Below are 14,220 nucleotides of genomic sequence, written 5' to 3'. Positions count from 1 at the left end.
GAATTAGTCAAAAAGACATGTTACTCTGGCAAAAGATAAGTCCAGAGCTCTCCCAAGTGTACTGCTGATGAATCAACAGCTAGAGCACTCAGCCAGCTCAGTGTTGTGCTAGATATACAGCAATAAATGATGTGCTTTTGCTACATAAATTGCAGCAGCAAAGCTATGCCATGAAATGCATAGCTGTTGAAATATGATTAACACACCAGTTCACTGCACATTTACAGAGTGTTTCTTTGCTCATTAAACTTTCCCTGACGTTTCCAACTTCTACCAAAGTTCTGCTCAACCAAAGGTTTTCAGTACCTGATGAAAGACCACAGGTTTTGTCTATTCATTTTCCTGAGAGAGAAGAAACTAATTTAAGGTTACGCTTCCCATGGGGCCCATCTGGACTCTGCAAAGACACACTGCCTGTCCCAGATCTGCCCAGGAACTGCAGACTTCAACTGGAGCACATCTAACCACAGGTGTTACCAGGACTGCATTTCCTGCAGAAGCAATCAGCACCCATTCTGATGGTGTTCAGAAAACCAATTATAATGGTTTGGCAAAATAAAGTTTGCAAACCATGGCAAAATAACATTGCTAAGCTCAGCCTGAGTTCCCAGGAGTGCCGAAAGGTAAAATGACAGTTTGTCCTCTCTTTCAAGCCAGCAGCCCAGCTTACCATAAGCATGGTGCTACCCATGCTCATCTTCAAACCATCTCTAAGAGATTGTTACTATTATAAATAAGTGCTTTTAAAACTGATATATTTGCAGTAACTTCAATCACCAGCATCCACAGGTGTAACTCAAGGCACTAAACATCCACAGCTTAAAATTGACACTAAGTCCTGAGATCTTTATTTCCTCCCTGGTATCTCAAGTTCAAACTATGATTCCTCACATAGTGCCTTGACTCCAGCAGCTGGGTTTTAAGAAAAATCCAGTAATTGTACAAAAGCATGTGACAAAACCATGCAAGTTGGTAAAAGCAGAGCCGGAGGGATGGAAGAAACTGGTGAGTCAGCTTGTCACAGAAACATATTTAGAGCTTAACTGGCTGTAAACCTCAATAGGGGCTATGTGTTCTGGGGCACCAGGCCAAAATATGCCCCAAAGCCTCCAGCTCTGTATGACAGAAGTAGCTCTATCGTGCAAACAAACACTTTTCTGAGCAAAGAATTCTACTTAAGAGAGCAAATAGGCCTTTGTGAGTCTTTCACCACAAATGGCTTTCTGCTGCCAAAATCTGGATCCTTCAGACAGAGACGATTTTCCTCCCCACTGTTTCCCCTTCCCTGAAGGACCTGGCAGCAGTTCCCAAAGCATTGTGCGTTGGAGGAACAGGGGATTACATTGCCCCCTCACCAAGTGGCCACAAAATTGCACTCACAACCCTTCCAGCCCTGTAGCCTTGCACTTCCTCTACCCGTTCCTCCAAAGATAAAACCTAACGGCCAGTTTTCTGCCTCTCACGCAGACACCAGCAGGCTGTACCAGACCCATGCAGCAGACCCCACGGCGGGTGTCAAGCTTGAAGAGAAACATCAGCAGCAGGGATGGCCCCAGGCTACTCACCCAGCCTGAGAGGCACTCTCCCGTGAGCCAGATGCTGCAGACAATGGTCTCCCCGATACCCCGGCTCTGTCTGCCTCAGCTGGTGGCTAGCTTCTTTTCTGATCACAAAAACCTTTCTTACAGAATGAAAATTAGCAGTGAAACTTCTAGGATGTGAAGCAAGGGTGTAGGCCCGGAAGAAACCGCATCACAGGGCGAGCCCAGCCCAGGAGTTTTATTGAAACATGCAGAGCTGCCACATAAAGACAAACGTGACATCTCGGGGGCATGGCTGCTGCCACAGGCAAGGCCTGGCCAGGCTCTGTGGCAGGAAGGAGTGATCAGCACACACAGACTGTGCTTAACTGGGGCATTACTTTTTCACCAGCTGAAGTGATTCTGCAGCTACCTTTGGAGACTGCCATTAATACTTAATTTTGGACCATTTGGTTGGTGCTGACAATTCCCCCAAAGAGTTCACTGAATGAAAGCTGTCCCTGGCTACATTTAAAAGGGGAGCTGATTAACTAAGGGGTTTAATTGTTATTTTTGATGTTCTGGGTGTTTCTATGAGACTCTGGCACAAAGCTGTGGAGATATTTTAATACAAACTTTGACAATTTCGCTGGAGCTAACTAATTAAGCTTTTGCAGGGTGCTGACACTGGAAGCTCTGAAGAAAGTGCCAAACGGGGTTAGTGTATTACTGCACAGCTCAGGTTTTGTACAGCATGGGCTGCCACAGCTGGTGTCATTTCTTTGAAGGACAGTTTCATTGATAGCACCTGGTACTTTCTTTGACCAGAGTTATTTTAGTTTAGTTTATTTGCCCCAAATATACACAAACCCACAGGTTTCCATACAACTAAAGAACAAAGCCTTGCTGCCACCAGAAGTGCCCCACACCATCCTGATAACCATATGTGATTATCTGCAGAAAATTGATGGTAACTCTGTGTCAAAGGCATGGGGGAAATGGTTCTGAATTAGATCCACAGAACAAATTCTCTCATTTGATGACACCAAAGAGGTCATTCAACTCCATTATGACAGGTAGAAGTGAGACACTGACCCTCACAGACCCTACTTCAAGTCCATGGCGAGCTCCTAAACCATCAGTGTCCAGTCTGGGATACTGTCCTTAAAGGTAAATAGAAAGACATGCACAACTGGAAAAAAGAACAAGAGCATCAGGCTGTATGGAAAGCACTTCCCATCACAAGGTCTACAGCAAAATCACAACTGCCCCAGGTGTTTGACAAAATGATTTCCAGTGACACAGTGCCCAGCTGCTGCCAGTGTAAAACAGCAACTCATGCCATTTCAGCAGACCCCCCAGAGTCACAAAGAGCAACTTGTGCTGTTGTTTCTGACTGCCACTAAATTCCTTCAGTTCCTGTGCAATGACAGGATAGCAGAGAAGGTTTGGATCCTGGGGAGACGTGCAAAATCCCACCAGCTCCCATCCCCTCTGCGACCTGCATTAAGTCAATCCTTTCTGTACCAGTTACTGACATTTCCCTGTTTGAGGCTGCTGCAGGAGCATTACTGCCTTCCGGGCAGAGTGCAGCAACTGGGTGGGGGACAGGCTGCACAGGCTTTGGATGTGCTGGATGATCAGGACCCACAAGCTCCCATGAGCTCTTTCTCTCTCTGATACTTTGTCTCAGCAGAACCTCAATTTTTGCATCTTGCTCCAGTGCTCATTCACAAGGCTGACACGTATGGCTGTACCCTGCGTGGCCCTTGCTAATTCATGACAACACTAGTGAGTGACAAGCGCTGGCACCTTCCCCATCAACACACACTGTGGGCCAGCATGAGCAGCAAATCTACAGTTGAGGAATCTCTTAAAGCAAATGCTGGAGTGAGTGCTTGTGGCTCTGTCTTGCAGGCACTCTTCAAAAGACTTAGCTCCTGGGGTTGGAGTGTATCATCTCCAGTGTGAGCCTCACTGAAGTTAATATTAATGCTACAAATATTAATGCTACAGCTACCCCAGCCAGCTGCTGCACAAGGCAAAGAGGAGAGTTTATAGCAGAAAAGTCCCTACAGCCTATTAGGGCTCTGCAAGACAGCAGCCTCGTCCTTCCAGATGTGCGCTCTGGCATTCAGCTCCAGAGCATCTGAGCACTGTGGAGATGGCAAGCTCTACACGTGCCAAACATGTGTCAGAACCATTTCTGAGGAGTGTCTGCTCTTGCTGCCCATCCCACTCTGTCCTGTACTGTTCATGACAGGACCACAAACAGCAGTGTCGCACACCAGGGGTCTCGCTGTCAGGAATGACATTTTGAAGCCACACTCCCAGTGCTCAGTTCCAGCTCTGTCACTGAGCCCTTGCACAAGCACGGGCTGATGATTAAGGCTGTGCTGAGGCTGAGCAGGGGGTGCTGGCAGCAGCGTGCTCCACCTCCTGTCATCCAGACAGGGACGTGGTGGAGGGGGACCCTGTTCTACTCTGCACTGCTTTCCCTGGTTTCCTTACCATGAGCCAGGGCTGCAGCATGCTGCTGGGGACTGGGGGTTTGCAGAGACATGGGTCTGGGTGCAGGTCTGAGCTGGGACCCATTTTGTTTGTCTGGGCTTATGGATTCTCTCCTGGCTCATACATATGCATCACCCTATGCAAATGCTATCAGCTATAGGTGGTTTTCTCTCTGTCACTCACAGGACTAGCAGGACTGATACCAAAACCGTTATACAAGTGAATAGGGTTCAATAAGGAAAATGTTGCTTAGTTGAAGGGTACAACCATAAAAATGAAACTTTTTTTCACTGTGTATTTAACATGAATTTACTACTTTGGTGGATTTTACATTTAATTCTCATCCACACACAAGTAATGGGCTTGCCAAAACTGCACAATTTTATAGTCTGAATAGGAATATTTTTTGGAAGGAGAAAAAGTCACTGAGGGAGTGGTGATTGCTGTTCCAGCCTAGAGGTGTGGCTGCTGCCTTCTCTCCCTAGTAACTTGAACAAATAACCCTTCAGGGGATTATTTCTTAGGGAGCTGAAATATTATCTACCACTGGCACTACCATGGGCACATCTCACAACCCAAAACAAAGCCATAGCCTGATAGAGAGGGGGTTGAGTTTTCATTTGGGAATGAATTGTATTTCCATGAGAGAGGGACAGTAAGAGTAATGAAGCAGACAGAGAAACTAGCCAGGCTATGAGAGAGGCAGAGTGAGTACTAGTGGGGAAAAAAGGTTGAGCAAGGAGTGGTTTCTTTTTTTTTTACATTTGTATGTGTCCAGGTAATATATAATTAGATCTCTTGGTGTGTTATGTATTAGTCTCTCTGGCATTGCTGCCTGCCCCTAAAAGACTAATGTTCCCCACTCATCCTCTCTTTCCACAAAAAGTTTTAAGTGACATCTACATAGGTGGGGGACAAATTTTGTTCTTCCAAGTTCTGGCACATTAAGCCTGACAAATATACAAGAGAGGCAAGAGCAGCTAATGCCGTGTGCTCATTGCCTTTGTGATACATCACTACTAAGGAGAGTGTAGAGGGGGCCAGTCCAGAGCAAAACTATTGTTTGCAATTGCCTTTTCCTTTTGACATTTTCATTGTATGTTCTTTTAGGATTGTAAATCTCCTGCGATGTCTTTACAACACAGCTGCAAGGAGGCAATATCTAAAAGGCTGAGGAAGAAAATGTCCTGCCACCTGGGAGCAGCACTCTTTATCTCCCCAGTAACATTCAGGTGTCTTGGGCTGGTCTGGCTCTCTTCTCTTCCACTGTGATATTTTTCAGTCAATGCACGCCTGATTCTTTTTTTGTTCTTTCCTGAATTGCAGGTAGCTTTGAAAAAACACGCATGAACCAGCCCTGCCAGGTGAAAAATAAAGGGTCCTGATTGCTATCATTATTATTATACCACTAGACATTTTATTAACACTAAAGTGTGACATTTCCCTCCAAAGAAAGGCCGCCTTCTGCCCTTCTGCCTGGCTACTTTATTGAATCCAAACTCCATTTCCGAGGATCTTCACCTGTTTAAACGCTGCTGTGTTTCTAAAAGCAATTTAACCTTTCATCTTTTATGGATGGATCCTTTTTTAACAAAAATCCTATAGGGCCATTTTTCTCCTCATCTCCTTGTGATCTCAGTGATATTACGTGATGTAGCTTTTGAAGAAGAAATGCCGAAACAGCAGCTTCACCACCTGCAGCTAATGCAGCAGGAAGACGGAAAAGGCAACCTGGAAAAATCCCTTTTCAACATTTCTCTCACAAGCTCCTGGTAAGAATCCCCAAAACTGACAATGTCTCTTGCATAGAAATGAAGGGAAAGCGCTCAGGAAGGAGAGAATGGCCTGGAGATTTTGCCAGCGTAAAGCCCACCAGGTTGTTTTCCAGCCTCACGTTCTCTCATCACATCTACGACTCAAGTGCCACCCAGATTTAATTATTTAATTTTTGCAGTTGCTGTGCCTTGTCTCAGGTAGCACAGTCCCCTGGGATGAAGAAAGTCACTCTGAACACAACGAGCGCCCGAGAGGTGCAGTGTTTAGAGACACAACTGTTTTCAAGGCATTGTTGGAGGGTTTTACTGCTTACTTACTGCATGGCTCACCTGGGACTCTTGGTTCAATAAAAAACAGACAAACTACAGACACGAGTACATATTTCCCTCTACTAAATCCTCTAATCCTAGCTCAGTCCAGAGTACTCAGAAAAATTCAGGCTCTCTCCATGCCAATACATGTCTCTCCTTCTCCCTCCTCAGCCCAGGCATCTCTCTGGGGGACACAGATCTGTCCTTGCAGCAAGCCCAGCGCTCCCTGAGCCCATGTGCACCACCCTGGGCAGGGATTTACCACCAGAGACCACAGAGCCACAGGGCTGCACTGCCACCAGTCACAGCAGGTCCCTCTATCCTCCTCCAATCTGCCTTGGTATTGAAGCTAAGTGATGGCTGAAGCTCACAGGGTCTTTGGAAAGACCTACTGCCAATGCAGAGTCCTCCACAGAGGACCACAGAGGACCACTCCGTGCCTGTGGAGAGGCATCTGCTCCTGCTGCCCAGCCAGGATTATCCAGTACCACCAGCTGTGGAGTGCCTAGAGGCTGTGGGAAGCACGTGGTTTCTCCAGCCAGGGCCAGACACCCTCTTCCCATATGGCCACCTTCAGTTCTTTCCCAAGTCCCTGGCCAGGGAGAATCAGGCAGCAGCTGGCTGTTGCTGTCTTGCCCATGTGGGAGGGACCAGGCATCCACAGAGGACCCCTGGTGACCCTACCCTCTGCTGACCCTGCATTTGCATAGCATTAATCCTATGTTTCCTCATCTAATGGCTCTTGTAGGCTGCACCACTTTCCCAGTTGCTGCTCAATACATCAGGTGCCCCAGGAGGCCTGAGTGCTGGACCAAGAGACTGAATTGGCTGAACAATGTAAACAGGGACTGCCACAGCCACAACAAGGTCCTCTGGTGCCTGCAGACTTAGACCACTGGCTCATGAATGATAGCTAGGGTGAGCAAACCCTGCTGTGAAAGAAACCCCATACACTGGTTTTCCTGAGTCACTGAGAACTTATTACAAGTTTTCAGGGAATTTTGGACCAATGACAAGTAGAGGATGTGGACCTTTCCTTTATAAGGTCTCTGGATATCTAATTTGGGGATTGTCTGATGATTATGGATGGGGACTATTGAGTACTGCAAAGAGAAGTTTCCTCCTTGGTGTCAGCAGCTGTCCCTGAGCAGGAACAGTGCTCACTGACCCTGAATACAAGTTATTTTGCAAATCTCCTGCTCCTTTCCCTCTCCCCTTCCCTTTTCCTCTGAATAGCAGGTGTCAGGTTTTAGTTTTGGAGCTTTTGCTTCAGTAAAGCTTCTCCCAGTCACACCTATGAACATTCTCTTGCTATGGAATGTGTTATTGTGCATTTCACCCACAGTGAAGAGATGGTGAAGTCTCAAAGATGTGCCATCCTGAAACTGCAGTTAAAATCAACAGTTATCTGCAATTTACTTTATAAAACACATTAATAAAAATAATTGAAGCCACATAGCCAGAGCATCCACCAGCCAAAGAGACATCATTAACATTCCCTGCACCTGAATAACAAGCAAGGAAAAACAACATGGGGATTTAGAGTTCAACTTGCAAAAGATAACACCATGCATTAGAAGCGAATGAGCCTCCCAATGGGAGCAGCTCTAGAGAATGGAAAGAAAATAAAGTAGGGCAGTGTGCCAAATTCAGGAGGTTTAAAAAAAATAAGCAGCACAGCCATCACAAAAGAATCCCCGTTTCAGCCCAGCATGGGAGGAAGTATGAACTGAAACCCAACGAGGATTTCCATGTTACTGTCTTAATTTGTAAAGGCTTTGAAAAATAACACAATGCTGAGCTGGTCTTTCTTTTTTGGGAAGAGGGGAGAGGGTCAAAGGGAACTGTATTGGTTATCAAATAATGACAGAAAAAGCTATTCTCTCTGGCTCTCCTAAACTCCCAAGTGACTTGAAGGGATACAAAACACATCCAAAGAAACCCTTGCACAGGAAGGCAAAGCAAAGCCTGCACCTTTCTCCAGCATGCTGCTCTTGTGTAGCTGTTCCCTGCCTCCTTGCTGAGCACTGACACACAGCAGCTGTCCCCCAGAGGGACGGGAACTGCACCTTGAAATGGAGACTGATGCTTTTCCTCACACAGGAAGACAATCTCTGGTGACTATAAAGCATATGGCAATAATGGCAGGATCAGATCTCCTGCATTCAGTGACAGTTCTAGACACACACCACCAAGAAGGGCTCATACCTTGTAATTACTGGTCCAAGCTGGAGGAAGTTTATGCTAATAACACCCACAGGTACTGGACACAAGGCCTTTTTGTCCATGCTACTGGGAAATGCCACATTCATATAAAACTTTGCCTCCTGTTTTCAAACCTGTTCAGGATTTCTGCTTTTTCCCATTCTTATTCTGACAAATTTAATTGTATATACCCAGCTTTTCACCTTTTGTTGCTCAATGGATATAGGAGAAGGTGAAATGCAGGTAGAGCACCACAAAAGCAAAAGGCAGGTGAGCTTTGAAGGAAAAGGGATCTGGGAAAGGGACAAAAGGGGCATAGAAATGGAGGGCTGATGTCTGTTGTACTCACAGCATGTAGTAAGCCAAGCAACAGCTACTGTACCTTAACTAGGCAACCAGTAGAAAATCAAACCTTCCCTGTGATCAATAGGATAACGGTGAGAGTTTGATTAGCCTTGGAAAAATTACAATAAGGAGAGAACTTTTTCTCTCCATGGGCTGGGTGATTTCCCTGTGAAAGTTTTTACAAGAATGAGGCTGCATATAATGCGTCTTGTTAACCCAAATTACATGCACTCGAATTCCCTCTCTTTCCCCAAAGAAATCAGAGAAGAAATCAGGCGTGAAATGGCATGTGGGTGGGGCTGAACAGAGCAAGCAATACACTTGTAATTAAAGGAGACTTGCTGAGCCCCCACTTCTCAGAGCCCTTCAGTTTTTCTGCTGGGCTCTGCTCACTACCCAGAAACACAAGGATGTACTTACTACTCATACACAGATTTTACATGCTCCACGCAACAGAAAGCATGCTGCAGGAAACAAGGTGTCTATTGCCTTTCTCTAGGTCAGGAAAGCCTCAGGCTTGAACTTCATGCTGCAGAGCAGATCTGTGTGCCAGAAACGTGTCTTCCACTAATCTGTCAAGTCCACTTTTTAGTACCTCAGATAGAAGGGCTGCTGTCCTATTCACTGGAGACAGCTGGACAGTGTGGTGCATTGCAACTTAAATTTTATAATTGTGGTCATAGCTTCTGCTACCAGATAATGTCACCAACTTCTTCACCAGATACACTGGGAGCCCTTTCTGTTCTGCCCTCTCTGAGGATGAGTCCACAACGATGTTCTGCTCTGTTTGCCCTCACTGGCTGAAATTCCCTCAGCTGCTCAGTGTTACTGGGACAGCACACGTGACACTGCTTCACAGCGTGTTTGCTAGCTACGTCTCACTGATGAGGGGGCTTAAAATCTTTTGAGACTGACGTGGCTGGTGAGTTTACAGTTTGCTTCTACAGAGTTTTGCAGGAGAGCTCTCAGGCTGTGGCAGACCACACAGTGGTGCTCTGAGGCCAGCACTGTGTGTTAGTGTGACAGAGAGCTGTGCACAGTGCTTTCCAGGAGCCTCTCTGCTGCCTTGACATGTTCAGAACGTCTCCGTGTTTTTTCTCTCACGGCCTTGTGCAACGAGGCTGCAAAAGCAATTGTGGTTTGGAGAGTGGCAATCCCAGCCAAGCTGCTGGTAGAGAAATAAAGGCACTTGGGACTCGCGGAGGTTCCTTGCACAGCAGAGAGGGCCTGAATGATGCAGCCATGTCGCTTTCCTAAACCCTTCTGCTCTGAAACTCCTCCGCAGAGGCCCCGCAGCTGACCCGCTCTGCCCTCACCGACCTCCAGCCCCACAGTCCGGCCGCGGCCGGAGGAACAAGGACCCGCAGCGCCACCCCCCGGAGCCCACCCGGGAGCCTCCGCCCTTCCCCGGCTCCAGCACCCGGCTCGGAAAAGCCAGAGCGGCCCCATGGCCTGGAAATCGAGTGCCAGGGGAACGCGACGCAGAAGCTGGGAGGTGCTGGTATCTCCCGTGCCACAACGAGAGGCCAAGCCTGCATGTCAGTAGTGCAGACGAGGGGCAGCCGGTGCCTGAAGAAACCCAAGCCTCAGCCCTGCTCCAACCCCGATTGGTGCAACCAGTTTATTACAGCTTGAACTGCAAGGCTGTGCACATGGGAACTGTAATTCCCAGTCCCTGGCATAAAATTCATAGGCTTGGAGTCCCCATTTCCCAGACAGCACAGAAAACAGTGTATTAGGTTGCTACTATTATTAACAGTAACAGAAGTACCAATAATGCAAATGCTAATAATTTACACTATAGCTGTGCCAAGAGTCTTTGCCTCCCAGTGGGCTCCTGTTGTGTCAGGTGCCAAAGCATATACAAAACCCAGAAGACCTCACAATCCAAAGACACTCAACAAAGTGTAGGTGAATGAGCACTTCAGCCCCACATTTACAGCTGAAGACTGTGCTGCCAGTGGAATTTAATGGCAAGATGGATATTTGGTTGTGAAAAGCAGTGTTGTGACTCTTCCCCAAACTTCTGCTTCACTGGACATTTCCCTCTATAGATGTAGGAACCTGCCATTGCTTCCAGACATGGGCCTCTCTGGCTTTCTGGCCGGGATGTTCTCAAAGCCTACTGTCTCCTTCTCAGCTTGTGTCTCTTTCTTTTCTGTGCTGGCACTCTGCCCACTGGGACTCTGTGCTTCTCAGGCCTCCCCTTAGCTGCTGGCTTTGTTTTTGTTGGTGAAGCATACAGTACAGTGCCAGTGGTCCTGGTGATGCAAGGGAAGGCTGTGATTGCAATAATAAGCCGAGTAACTAAGCCCTAGGGGGAGCAACCTGGGACAATATGCTCGTGGTGCTGCCTTCCTCCAGGGAGCAGAGACAAGAAAAAGAAACAAAGGAGACTAAGTGAAGAGAGGCAAGCAGGTGGCACTGGGGAGGCGGCAGGTGGAAGCAAGACAGCGTACAAAAGATGAAAAGAGGAATGCAAGGAGAATACGAAGCTGAAAGAGATGCTCAATCTGGGACAAGGGAGTGCTGAAGACGGAGCCACGTTTTAGGTCTTTGCAACAATAGGTTGTGAAGAGGTCTGCTTAAGAGAGGATCAGCTCACCTCCTTGACTGACAGCTGCTAAATGTGTCAGTAGCTCAAAAGGAGATGTTTTCAGTGCATGCACCTCAGGCTGCCTCTGCTGATCTGCTGCCTCAGGTCAGGTACATTTTATACAGTGTAAAACAGCTGCATCTTCAACAGTTCCTGAGAATCTCCCCTCCTCTGCAGTCATCAAAATGTACTCCTCATTCACAGTCTCCTTCTGACACTTAGAATTCTATCTCAGCCCTTAGCAACAGGTGATGACAGGGCATGACATGTTATATCAGTGTTTCAGCTTCTAGAAGATTAAGATTGGATTTCTCACTACTTTTGCATTAATGTCCTGTGAGATGCACAGAGCTCGATTTGCAAGCAAATACTGTGTTTTCTGCACACAGAGGTACAGCTGACTTCTGCAAAGCACAACTAATATTGGTAATCCTTTTTTTTTTAAATTTACAAAACTAGGGGCCAGCTTAATATAATTCTTTGACAATCCAGATGCCACGTCAAGAACACGTACAAATTAAACTAATTTTTCATTAGTGCCCCCTCATAAACAGCTGAGATGGCCTTTTAGAAACAGGCAAAGCTGCATTCTTTTAAAAGAAAGTGTGTGCAACTGAGTTTACTGTGGGCTGGGATCTGGGACTGACAGTCCTGCCCTGTTCAGTTTCATGAGGAAACTATGCAGGCTTTTTGGATATTCCCACACTACGCTGTGAGATGACTCAGGGATTACCCAGCCAGCTCTCCCAGCCTCTGCACAAAGCTGAGCATGGCCTGGCTGGCCTCCTGCACTGGACTGTGGGCTGCCAGGTCAGTGATCACCTGGTAATGCACTTTGGCTCCTTTACAAAGCTGATCAGGGAGTCACCTAATAAAACCCTAGAATTATGTGTTGGCTACCAGTGCCTATAGTCTTGACCTATCTCCAAAAGCAGTGAAGAGAATAAAGCAAAGGGGCTCTGATGTTATTTGGGTATTTACTTCTTGTTCTTACAATATTCAAATGTTCATGGAAACTTATGAAATCTGAGCATCAGCTTGCTTCCAGGTATTGTGCCTTTGAGGAAGGAACTGTAAACCCCATACTGGAGCTCTGGGGAAGGCTGTGTTCAGAAGTGGGAGAATCTGGAGATTTAGTGTTAATCCATAGAAATCACTGCAGCTGGGCCACATCAGTCCATTTCTACAAATTAATAGAAACATAGGGACAGACAGGTTGGGCATGTGGGACCCAAATGGGGCTAGTTTGTGTGTGTCCAACCAAGGAGCTTTCCCAGGGCTGGGACAGCTACAAACACACATTCTGCATTCCTGGGCACCACAGATCACCTACCATGTAACTGCAAGTCTTTCAACTTCTCTCATGAATCCTGTTAACTGGATCATTAACAGTGATCAGCTATGCAAACGGCCAAAGAGGTAACCAGTTATTAACAGAGGACCCTTTTAGTGTTTCCAAAGCCACGCCTGTGCAGCTAGGTGTTTTCTGGTTCTCTGTGCACACGTTAAAGCAAAACTGCAGAGTAATAAATGTTAGTATTTAAAAACACCCAACTTCAGAAGGGCACATTCAGTATAACTTTCCTCTTTATAGAGGAATAACAAAGGATCTCTAAGCTTCTATGGTTCTGCAGAGACTATAAAATGATTGTGAGTTTAACTGAATCTTTCCTGGTTTTCAAGGTATAAGATTAGTGTACATCAAGGGAATACTCTTTGTTAATACTTGAGGTTCAGTCCAACTGCATTTTGCCTGCATTTTATGGTGTCTGTTTTTGTCACTTTGAACAGTTAGGTACAGCAACAAGATAAGAAACATACCTAAAATTAAACTCTGTAAAGACATGAGGGTTGGGCTTACTGTTTCCTATTACAGGCTTTGTAGGACTGGAAGCTCAGGCAGCCAGAAATGTTCAGCACTAATGTAGTGAGTGACATCTTTCCTTGTTAATTATTCATATGTAACAACAGATCTACTGCTAAGTAAATACATTTAATGAAGAGAGCCATCTTACAGTAGCAAAGAGCAGTTTTGGGTACAAAGGCAGTACGTGTAATAGACTGGATTTATCTACTTCAAATTTCTGACAGAAAGCTTGGAAGTGAGAAGGGAAGCGCTATGCCCTCTGACATGCTCTTGCTGTCTTTTACCTTCCATTAACAGCTACGGCTGGGGTGATGAGCAGTTGCTAAGTACTGAATGATTAAGTATTGTTACACACAGGATAGGTTGTTTTCTCCCTGACCTAAGCAGCATCAATCTGAAATCGTTCCTCTAACCAAAAGCCTTACTTGTATCTGGGGATGGTGTCACCACTAATACAACGACTTATCTTATCCCATCAATTCTGCACTCTTGGCCTCTAGGTCCCATGTTCTTGCCAAACACTCTCGCAGTAGTTCTGATATAGAAATATATCTTTACCTTCTTTCAGTTACAAAGCTCCTAGGACTTTTACTGTATCTCAGGGAAGGAGAAAGGATAGACAAGCTCTAAGCCTTACCTCTTTTGACTGTGTTTAGTTTTCCACATCCCTGCTTCACAAGCCCGTGCTGTCTCATCTGCAGTTACCAAATAATATGATCTAGTGTCTCCTTCCTGGAAAAGGAAGATTACCTTCAGTACTGCCCATTATAAGTTTATCTGAGTTTGTTGTGATTCATTTGTGTGTCCTCATATATCGTGTAAAACTCCAAATGAGCATGCAATTGTTTCAGGTTACCATTTTCCAGAACAAAGTAAATCAGGGTCTCCTGTCCTCAGTATAGCTAGGTCAAGCAGCAGTTAGAACTCAGAAGGTAAGTCTGGAGGTACACACTCATGGTCACATTCACCTGCTGTAGTTTCATTTTCTCTTGGCTTCCCATGTGAAATGTAATGAGTTCCACTTTGGAATTACATACATTTTACTCTAGTTCAGCACTGTTCACTCAGGAACTACAAAGCACATTCTCA

Source organism: Dryobates pubescens, chromosome 29 (genome assembly GCF_014839835.1).
Source record: "Dryobates pubescens isolate bDryPub1 chromosome 29, bDryPub1.pri, whole genome shotgun sequence".
Taxonomy (NCBI): Eukaryota; Metazoa; Chordata; class Aves; order Piciformes; family Picidae; genus Dryobates; species Dryobates pubescens.
Note: the sequence above shows the minus strand (reverse complement) of the source record.